This window comes from Lygodium microphyllum, chromosome 1 (genome assembly GCF_053477565.2).
Source record: "Lygodium microphyllum isolate KBCC chromosome 1, Lygodium_microphyllum_v1.1.10, whole genome shotgun sequence".
Taxonomy (NCBI): Eukaryota; Viridiplantae; Streptophyta; class Polypodiopsida; order Schizaeales; family Lygodiaceae; genus Lygodium; species Lygodium microphyllum.
Window position 1 is genome coordinate 24,843,290 of NC_141135.1, and position 9,542 is coordinate 24,852,831.

The window sequence follows — 9,542 nt, forward strand, 5'->3', positions numbered from 1 at the left end:
TTGCTAGGATGGCAACTGTTGGATGTGTGATTACTTTGGTAGAGTAGCTAAAGATTAGAGTTTGTAGAAAATGGATGTAAAGAATACCTTTTTACATAGTGAATTGCAAGAAGAGATGTATATGGAGCAATGAACATGTTATGAGGATTTAGAGCATCCTACATATATGTGCAGGTTAAAGAAGGTGCTCTATATGGGCTGAAGCAAGCACCTAGAGAATGGTCAAACAAGATCAGAGAGTATCTTGTCAACATTAGCTTTTATATTTTTGATCTTGATCACTCACTTTATGTGAGAAAGGGAGATGCATGTTTGCTCATCATCGGCATCTATGTGGATGACTTGATTATTACAAGTGATAGTGATAGTGGGATCGGTGAAGTTAAGGACATTTTGAAGAAGAAGTTTGAGATGAAGGATTTGGGTGAGCTAAAGTACTTTCTTGGTATTGAGGTGGTCAGATGTGATGATAGTATATAGTTTTCCTAAAGAAATATGGCTTGGATATGTTGTCCAAGTATGGTATGATAGCATATAAGCCTCTTTTAGTGCCATTGAAGCAAAATGTGAAGTTGAGTACTGATGTTGGGGATGAGATAGAAGACCCTAAATTGTTCAAGAGAATAGTAGGAGTGTGATTTACATGATTATCATAAGGCCAGGATTAAGTTATGTTGTTGGCCTTGTCAGTCAGTTTATGCAGATACCTAGAAAGTTGCATTTGGATGCAGTTAGATGCATAATGATGTATATGAAGTCCACTTTGCAATATAGAATTTTTTATGAGGCAGATAGATGTAGATTAGACTGGAACAAAAGATATACTAGTGGATTCATGTTTTTTCTTGGTAGTGCAATAGTTACATGGAGTAGTAAAAAGCAATCTACATTTGCTTTATCAAGTATAAAGGCTGAATAGAGGTGTTGCTATGGTAGCATGTGAGGTGTTATGGTTGTAAAACTTATTGGGTGATTTGGATGTGTAGGGAGACAATCTAGTTTTCATTCATTGTGATAACATGAGTACCATATAGTTAGCTAGAAACCCAGTGATCCATGCAAGGACAAAATGCATTGAGGTGCATTACCACTTTGTAAGAGAGAAGGTACTTGTAGGTGAGATCAACTTGGTATATGTCAGCACACAGGATTAGATAGCTAACATTTTCACAAAGGCATTGGGTGCAGATAAGCTTCGAACATTTCAACGCTTACTTGAAATTACACAAATACAATTGAGCTTGAGGGGGAGTGTTGGGATGGCAAGTTCAACATATGCAGACATTGATAATGGAGATGGATCCACACATCTACACATAAGGTGTCGATGGTTATTATGATCTTCACATGGCCACTAACTTATCTCTTAATATATTTGATTTGTTGCACCTACTTATAGCTTGTCTGTTGATCAATATAGTCAATTATGTACTATTTGACTTAGTTAGCCACTTTCCTTTTTGTTGTATCTTATCTATGCATTGTGTACATTGTTTTGTGTGTGAAAGAAGAAGAAGAAACCAATAAGAAAATGTTTTTTCCTCCATCTCTCTTCTTGTATTCTTGACTGAGCTTCCTCTTGTGTATATGGTGTGTCTTTGATAGAGCATCTCAGGCAAGTTTCCCCATTGCGCGATTCATAACAATAATGATATATATATCTATCCATGAATCCGTACTATATTTCCCTTCCTAGATCATGCAAAGGATTTTCATTGCAATTTTATGTTTTATGTGAGGAACTGATTTGGCCAGAAAGTTAGCAATATTGTCATAAGAGTGAATATAATCAAGTTTAAAATGATAGTTTTCCACTAACTCTCACAGAAAGTCATAGTGCATGTGAATGTGATAGAGCTTAAGACTTAATTTTGGCCCTTGGCCATAGAAATACATGCCTTGTTGTCATTGAAGATATGAATTGGTTGAGGATGATAGCCAAAAAGGATGTCTTCTAGGAGTTTCTCATCAATGTAGATTATCTCTTGTGCTTCCATACTGCATGTTTACCTAAGGGGTGTGTAGTTGCATTCCAACATGGTGAGGTATCTTTAAAATTATCATATTCAAAATTATGGATAGATTGATAATCAAATAATTAACCATGTAAAATCTACAAAGGTCTTAAGAGTAATGTGTGCAACAAGACATGACAAATTTACACATGTTTTTCATGTTAAAATCAACAATCATAAAAAATATTGCCAATATGTTGCCAAAATACAATAAGAAGACTCACATTTAAGTTAAGAGTGAAGATAAGAATAAAAACTTTGTTCATACTTCAAAGCTAGTACATCTATTTTTAATCATATAAAGTTAGTTGTCATGTGTTTTTGCCTAAATTGAAAACCCCTTGGAATGCATCTCATTTCGAAATTTTCTATTTGATTGTTTGAGTGATTGTTTATCTTGTTGCTTTTTAGTTAGATTTTGTGTATTTGATTAGACTAGAAATTGTTTTTGTCATTATTTTGAATTTTTTGCACTTGAAAACTTGCTTTTCTTGGTCAAGATTAGTGTTTTTTGGATAGATTGGAGCTAGATTTTGTTAGTAGCTATTGGATGTCTTAAGGCATATTTTCTTACTAGTATCTTTGCACATCACAGGGATTAAGGGTTCATGAGTACTTTACATTGCACTTATCGAATAAACTACATTGAGGGATGATCTCTTGATTTTCTTCAACCACTTCCATGCCATGGGTAGGGTTTGTGCACTCTGTGTGCCATTGTTGAGTACTAGTACAACATGATGTCCACTACAGCTATATGTAGCAAATTTTAGATTCATGCACACTTGAGAGAGTACCTTTTATTGTGCACACACTATTCTTTGCATGCCCAAGAGTTGGCATATACATTACTAAATCAGGAACCTCGGGTTAAGAGGGAAAGGTGGTTGGGTGAGTTTGAGGGTCATGAAGGACTTCTTCAGTTTTGTGAGATGGGTTGTCTATTTGGCCAACATCATGAGGATCATTATTTTCTCAAGAGTTTGTGAGATTTGGGTGGGTGGAGTAGAGTGCAACAATTATTTCTTCATTGAGAGATGAGTGGTGGGGATAAGGAATTTAAATAAATAAAGGAATCATGTTTGCATCTACATGACACATGGGTACCTACAATCATGCAGCTAGGCTCAAATCCTTTCAGTGCATCCATCTTTTTGTGTATTACATGTCTTGTGTGATTGCATACCATTGATTTTGGTTTTGCACTTATTCAATGTTTCCTATACCATCTATCACTAAAAATTTATAGTTTGTTGGATAAATAGTAAAGCAAAATTTCCAAGCCAAATTTAATAGAGATATAGCTAATTTATTGAAGAGTATGGAAATAGCTACACGATGATTGCTAAAGGTAAAAGAAATGGACGGATATTCACTCTAGATGCTTCTATTCTTGAGTTAAAGGTAGCCATGTTTCCCTATGATATTGGAGTAGTTAGAGATGTGAAAATCTGGTATAAGCACATTAGACATTAGAACCCCAAGAGGAACACCAAGGAAAAGGGGATTCTACTACAAGAAAATCTATCTTGTAACATCAATAAGCTTTTATTTCATTCTTTTGATCATCAAAACAAGGAAAACAGCAAATCTTCACACAGCATCATAGTAGATATCTCCCATGGATTTGATAGAATCAACCATAATCTTCAACATCTTCATAGAATCCATCAATATAACAAAGAAAACAAAAGAATACACCATTTTTGGATGGAAATCAATCACATAGTATTCATCTTCAATATCTTCATAGTTCTCTCTCTCAATCTCTCATATACAGTTACACGGTTTTGATAGAATTGTCTATCTCTGGCTCTCTCTCTCTCTCTCTCTCTCTCTCTCTCTCTATCAATAGTACATCATCTCCTCACTAAAATACTCTAATAATAACTCTCAATAATCCTTCTTAGATCATGGATACACCTCCCAAGAGGTATGTCTGATATGAAAGGTCACTAGAGCCACTACAGTGTCTCTTCACAACTCACTACTGTCACTGTCACTCAGTCTTCTCTTCAGTCTTCAGCAGCTGCTTCTTCCATTTGTTTTAGCTCTTTTGAACTTAGATTCATCCTTTCCAAAAGTTATAAAACTTTCCCAAAGTCACACATACATTATACAGAATACTTATAGAAGGTCTACATAACAACACAGTATAGTACCAGAGCAGCTACAGAATAGTTACAGAGCAGAGACAGAGGCTCTATAGAAGGTTTACAGAGGGTTCTAGAAGGTTATCGAAACCTCATAACTCATACTAAAACCATTCCAAACTATCAAAAACTATTCAATAAACTTTCAAAATATTTCAATCTTCATCAATCATCAATCCATGCTTCATATACAGAAGAAAATCAGAACAAAACAGAAGCTATACAGAAGGTATACATAACCAATCAGAACATATCAAAACATCATAGAGCTTCATATCTCCACTGAGAATCATCATGAACTTCCAAAACATAATTAATATCATCCAAAACACTCTCAAATACTTCCATTAACAACCATACATCACTCTAAATCCATCAAAAATCAATCATTCAGACCTCAAAATCAACAAAAATCAGTCAAAATTTCAGTCTTTTTCCACTCTCAACATATCCCCACACTTAGAAAGGAAGCATCCTCACGACCTAAGGAAAAGAAGAACATAAGCTCACTAAAGAGCTCAATTTTATCTTCCGTAGGATCTTCAATAATCTCGCCAAACCACGACCCCAACTTATCACCTGTATCTGATTAAAAAAACTACTAAAGGAAAACTTCGTTATGCATTAACTCATCTGATAATCAATTGGAAGTCATAACATATTTGTAAAGGATATAAGAGGTTCTTCTTCATCTTTCCACCATAGGTGTCCATCCATCAATAACAATTTGAAAAGAGCTCTGGAACAAATTATTCGCAATCACCACGATCTCATCACATACAATTATTACAACACACACAAACACTAACACAACCATCTGAATGATACCTCCAAAAAGAGATATATATAATTAAGAATCATCCACAATACATTGCAAAAGGCATCAATGAAGGTGGTCCCTTTTGAAGGCTTGGTGGTTTCGAAAACTATCCATGGAAAAGGACTCATCCACAAATGTCTTTGGAGGATTTTGAAAGAACTGCAAGCAGCACATCCTTTCTAGCAAAATAAGGTATCTGCTAGGGAGACATAGGACATGAAAATGGAGGACATCCAACTATTGGGAATCAATGTTCACATTGACATTCATACAAAGCTTTAGAATGGCCTTTTGATCATTATGGGAATGCCTATCTATGTATGCTAGATACCAAGCAAAATGAGCTATCAATCTCACTGAAGGATCTAGAGATTGTGAATATCGGTGAGCAAAATGGAGGTAATTCTGGTATGCTTGACTGGCAGTTCTCCAGTCCCCCGAAATTAATGGCTAGTTTATATGTGGTCCTGTAAGAGAATTAGTTGAGCTCCATCCTCTTCTTCTTGGAATCTGCTAATCAAATCATTCGTAAAAGAGGATAAAGAGATGGGTAGGAAAAATCATAAAAGGAGGAATATACCAAAGAAGGAGTGGCTGAAAATTTAAGGGAATCAGTTATTAGGAAAGTTGTCAATTGATAAATAGGAAAAGTAGAAGGTATACGAATAGATGGAGAAGGGCATGGTGGAGAAGGGGAAAAAACTCGATCTTCGATAAAAGAACAATAGGTAAATATAGAAATTTGAGGAAAACCTTGAGGTTGGAAAAGAAGAGGTAAGATAGCTGATGAGTTGGTTTGATAAAGGGAAATATAAGTATCATAGCGATGAGCCATTTGTTGATAGTATAATAGGCTAGGAACAGAGGGACCTAAAACAGATCTTCTTTGATAGGCATAAAAAAAAGATGAATCAAATGGATGGTTTTTAGAAAGGTAAGCTAGGAGATCCACCCTCAGTTGGTTAGTGCTCTGCACATAAGTAGAAGTTTTATTCTGACGTTGATTCAAGACCACATAATCGATCATTGAGTGCCATGAATTGTCAAGGCAAGTAGCCACTTTTGAGGAATAACACTGGAACATGTCATCTATCCTCAACTCCAAATAATTGACATACAAGATAGCTTGCAAAATCGCATCCCCCACATACTAGGCCATATCTACATCATCTGAAATCAGAAGATCTCCTCATAGATACAGATAAGACAACATGGTATCCATCTGCTTAAACAAATCTGCAAGTGTGTCTTTAGCAGAGGCTAACTCCGAGGTTTCCTTATGCAACTGGTCTTTGGACTGCATCAGTTCCTCATAGAAAGAAGCATATAGCTGTTGAACACAAGATGTCACTGAAAGTTCAATCGAACTCTGGATGTCATTACAAGGAATGGAATAGCCTCTCCTGATACTAAACTGTTCAGTGAAGGGAGTGATATTACCAAAGAACCCTCTCTATGTGCCCTGAATAAATTGTTACATGTAAGGTAGGCAGGGAGGTCACTGCCAGATGTAGCAGGAATTGTAACTGAAGGAATGACTGAGGGAGTGTTATCTGCCACACGCTTCAAGCGCTTCCGATGAATGACTAGTGGAGGAGGAGAATCAAGATCCTCTATGTCAATAGGTTCTGACTCTTCTGAAGGTGGTAGGGGAGGTACTGGATCAGATGGAGGAGGTGGTAGCATGCCCTTCTTAAGGCCTGAGTATGTCAAGAAAGCACACAAGTAGGAACCATAGGTGACATTCCCTCTGGTTACTTTGACAAAATGTTGGTCCATCTTCATAAGCATGTAAGTACTCCAATCAATAGCCACCCCTTTTAACACCATCCTGGAAGCTGCGAAGAGTTCTTTGGACAAATAATGGGATGGCGTTTTGGCAGGCATAAACCTATCTTAGAGAAACTGGCAGACTAACTTCCAAAGAGGAGTAGTGATCATGAAAAAAGATACTCTTGAAGTGTTTATCACTTTCTTGATATCCAGAAAATCTTTGGTCTGCTTCTGTAATAGCTTGAAAATCTCATCGTTGGAGAATAATTGTCTAGCTGTAACAAAGGGCTCTCATTTATAGGGAAGAGACAAAGCCTTCCCTAACCCTCGGGCTGTCAATACCATGGAAGCACCATGAACCAGGCCCGACTTCTTGCTGTGTGATGCAAGAAACTCATCACACAAGGATGGATCATCTGGAATCAATGGGAATGAAGCAGCCATGAAAAAATTTGCAAGTCCTACTTTCGCTATAGGCTCAAAAGCCAGTAGGGAAGAATAATCCATACTTATCAACGAGACATACTGGATAGGAGGAGGAGCGTGAGGCGCCATTCAGATGGAAAATACACACACCACAACACAGAAAATCACAAAGAATACCTGATAGGGGTGTGTATGCAAAAGACTGAAGGTGCACGGAGTAGTCCCCAAATGCAAGAAATCCAGTCAAAAAAAAAAACACCACTTACTAGAAAAAAATAAAGCACCTTAGTATTTTTGTTGATTTTTAATTTTTTCTTATTTTTTATTTATTTTTTTAAATTATATTTTAGGTGTGTTTGTATTGTGTATATTATTTGGTTTTTTTTTTGTTTTTTTTTTAATAATTAAATCGAGATATACGACACGTGAATATGTTGTGAAGTGTTAGGTTGGAATTTCAACAATCCAGCAAGTGTCAACAATGTGTTTGAATTTATCCATGATTTTTCAGCTGATTTTTGGAATTTAAAATGAATTTTCATGAGATGAAGTATTAAATTTAGGGTTTTTAGCTTCAAATAATATTTTGGCCATTTATGGAAGCATTTTCAATTGAGAAATTATTGACAAAAGGGACAAGGGGATTTGTGGAATTTTTTGGATTTTTTAATTTATTTTTGAATTTTTACTACTTTTTAATAAAATTTACTCATTTTGCATGTATTTTTGAATTAATTTTTAAATTTTGATTTTTTGTAATTTATTTTCTTAAATTTTCACTTTAAAAAATATTGCAAATGATTTCAGCAATGTTGAAAAAAAATTAGAAAAATATTTGCAAATTTTTTGAATTTTAATGAATTTTTATGTATTTAATGGTTATTTTTATGTTTTTTAATGTATTTTGCGGGTTTGAAAATTAAAAGGCGGTACCCGAGCTGCATGTGAACAACGGAGAATGATTGCGTGTGAAAGGCTGACTGCAATACTCCACCGCACGGACGAATCGGAAGCGCGTCCTCACGCATGAACGCCCGCTAGTACACCCCTACACCAAGAGCGGCCACACAGTGGGAAGACAACGGAGGAGAAGGGGCAAAAACGGGGGCTGAAAGGGGGTAACCTAAGTGAATTAGGTGATTGAGTAGGTTAAGTTAATGAGGTTAGCTTAGTCTGGGAAAACCAATTAAGTTAGGTTAGTGTGTTAAATCAATTAAGTTAGTTAGGTGAGTTTAGTTTGGTAAGTTAGATTAGTTAGGTTAGTATGTTTAAGTAATGTTAGTCTGTTTAATCTGTTAAGTAAGTAATGTTAGTCAGGTTAAGTAATGTGAGTTAGGTTAAGTATTGTTAGTTAGTGTAAGTAATGTTAGTTACGTTAGTTAGGTTAGTGTGGTTAAGTTAGGTTAGGGAAGGTTAGAACTAACCAGGGTGGGGGAGGGGAAAGGCCGCTTGCGATGACGGAGTAGGAGGAGGAGGGAGAAGAGGAAGAGGAGCAGAAAGAGGAGGAAGAAGCGCCAGTCAGAGTTGGCGCGGCAGCGTCAGTCACAGCGCAGAGGAGAGGAGCGAGGAGGAGGAAGAGGCGCTGGCGAAGGAGGCGCACAGTGGAGAAGAGGAGAGGGAAGAGGGAGATGGCGCTGGCGGAGGAAGCGGCGAGGGAAGGAGGAGGGGTGGAAGGAAGTGGCGATGGCGGGGCCTAGCGAGGAGGGGCGATGATGGCGGGGAGAGGAGATGGAGGAGGTGGAAGGTAGCGGCAATGGCGGGAGGCAAGGGAAGGAAGACGACCAACAAGGGCCGTGGGCGCGCAGGTAAGGTAGTTAGGTTTTTTCTTTTCTTTTCTTTTCTTTTCTTTTATTTTTTTAATTTTATTAGTATTTTGTGTGTTTTTTTTAACGTTGTTTTTTTATTTTTTATTTTTTTTGTGTTTTTTGTTTTTTTAATTATGCTTATTATTTTAATTTAATTTGGTGGTGTGGTTGGTTTCTTTGGTTTTTTCTTTTCTTCATGGGTTTGTTTATTAGTTGTTTTTTTAAATAAATGTTTTTTTAATATTTGGTTTGTTGTGTGTTTGATTTATTTATTTGTTTTTTTAAATAAAAATAAATTGAATATGGGTGTGCAAAAAAGTGCACCCCCGTCCCGCGCACATACACGAGCGAGGGTAAAAAAAATTTCAATGATTGGATCAAACGGGGCAGGGACGGCGATGTGCGAGCCATAGACGCCACGGGGGTGGCCCGAGACACGTAAAACCAAAAATAGATGCGTTCACGCGCGACATAAGAAACACGGTCACACGGCAAAAAGGAATAAAATCAATAAAATCCAAACCGTTCGTCGGATCGAAAAACTGTAAGA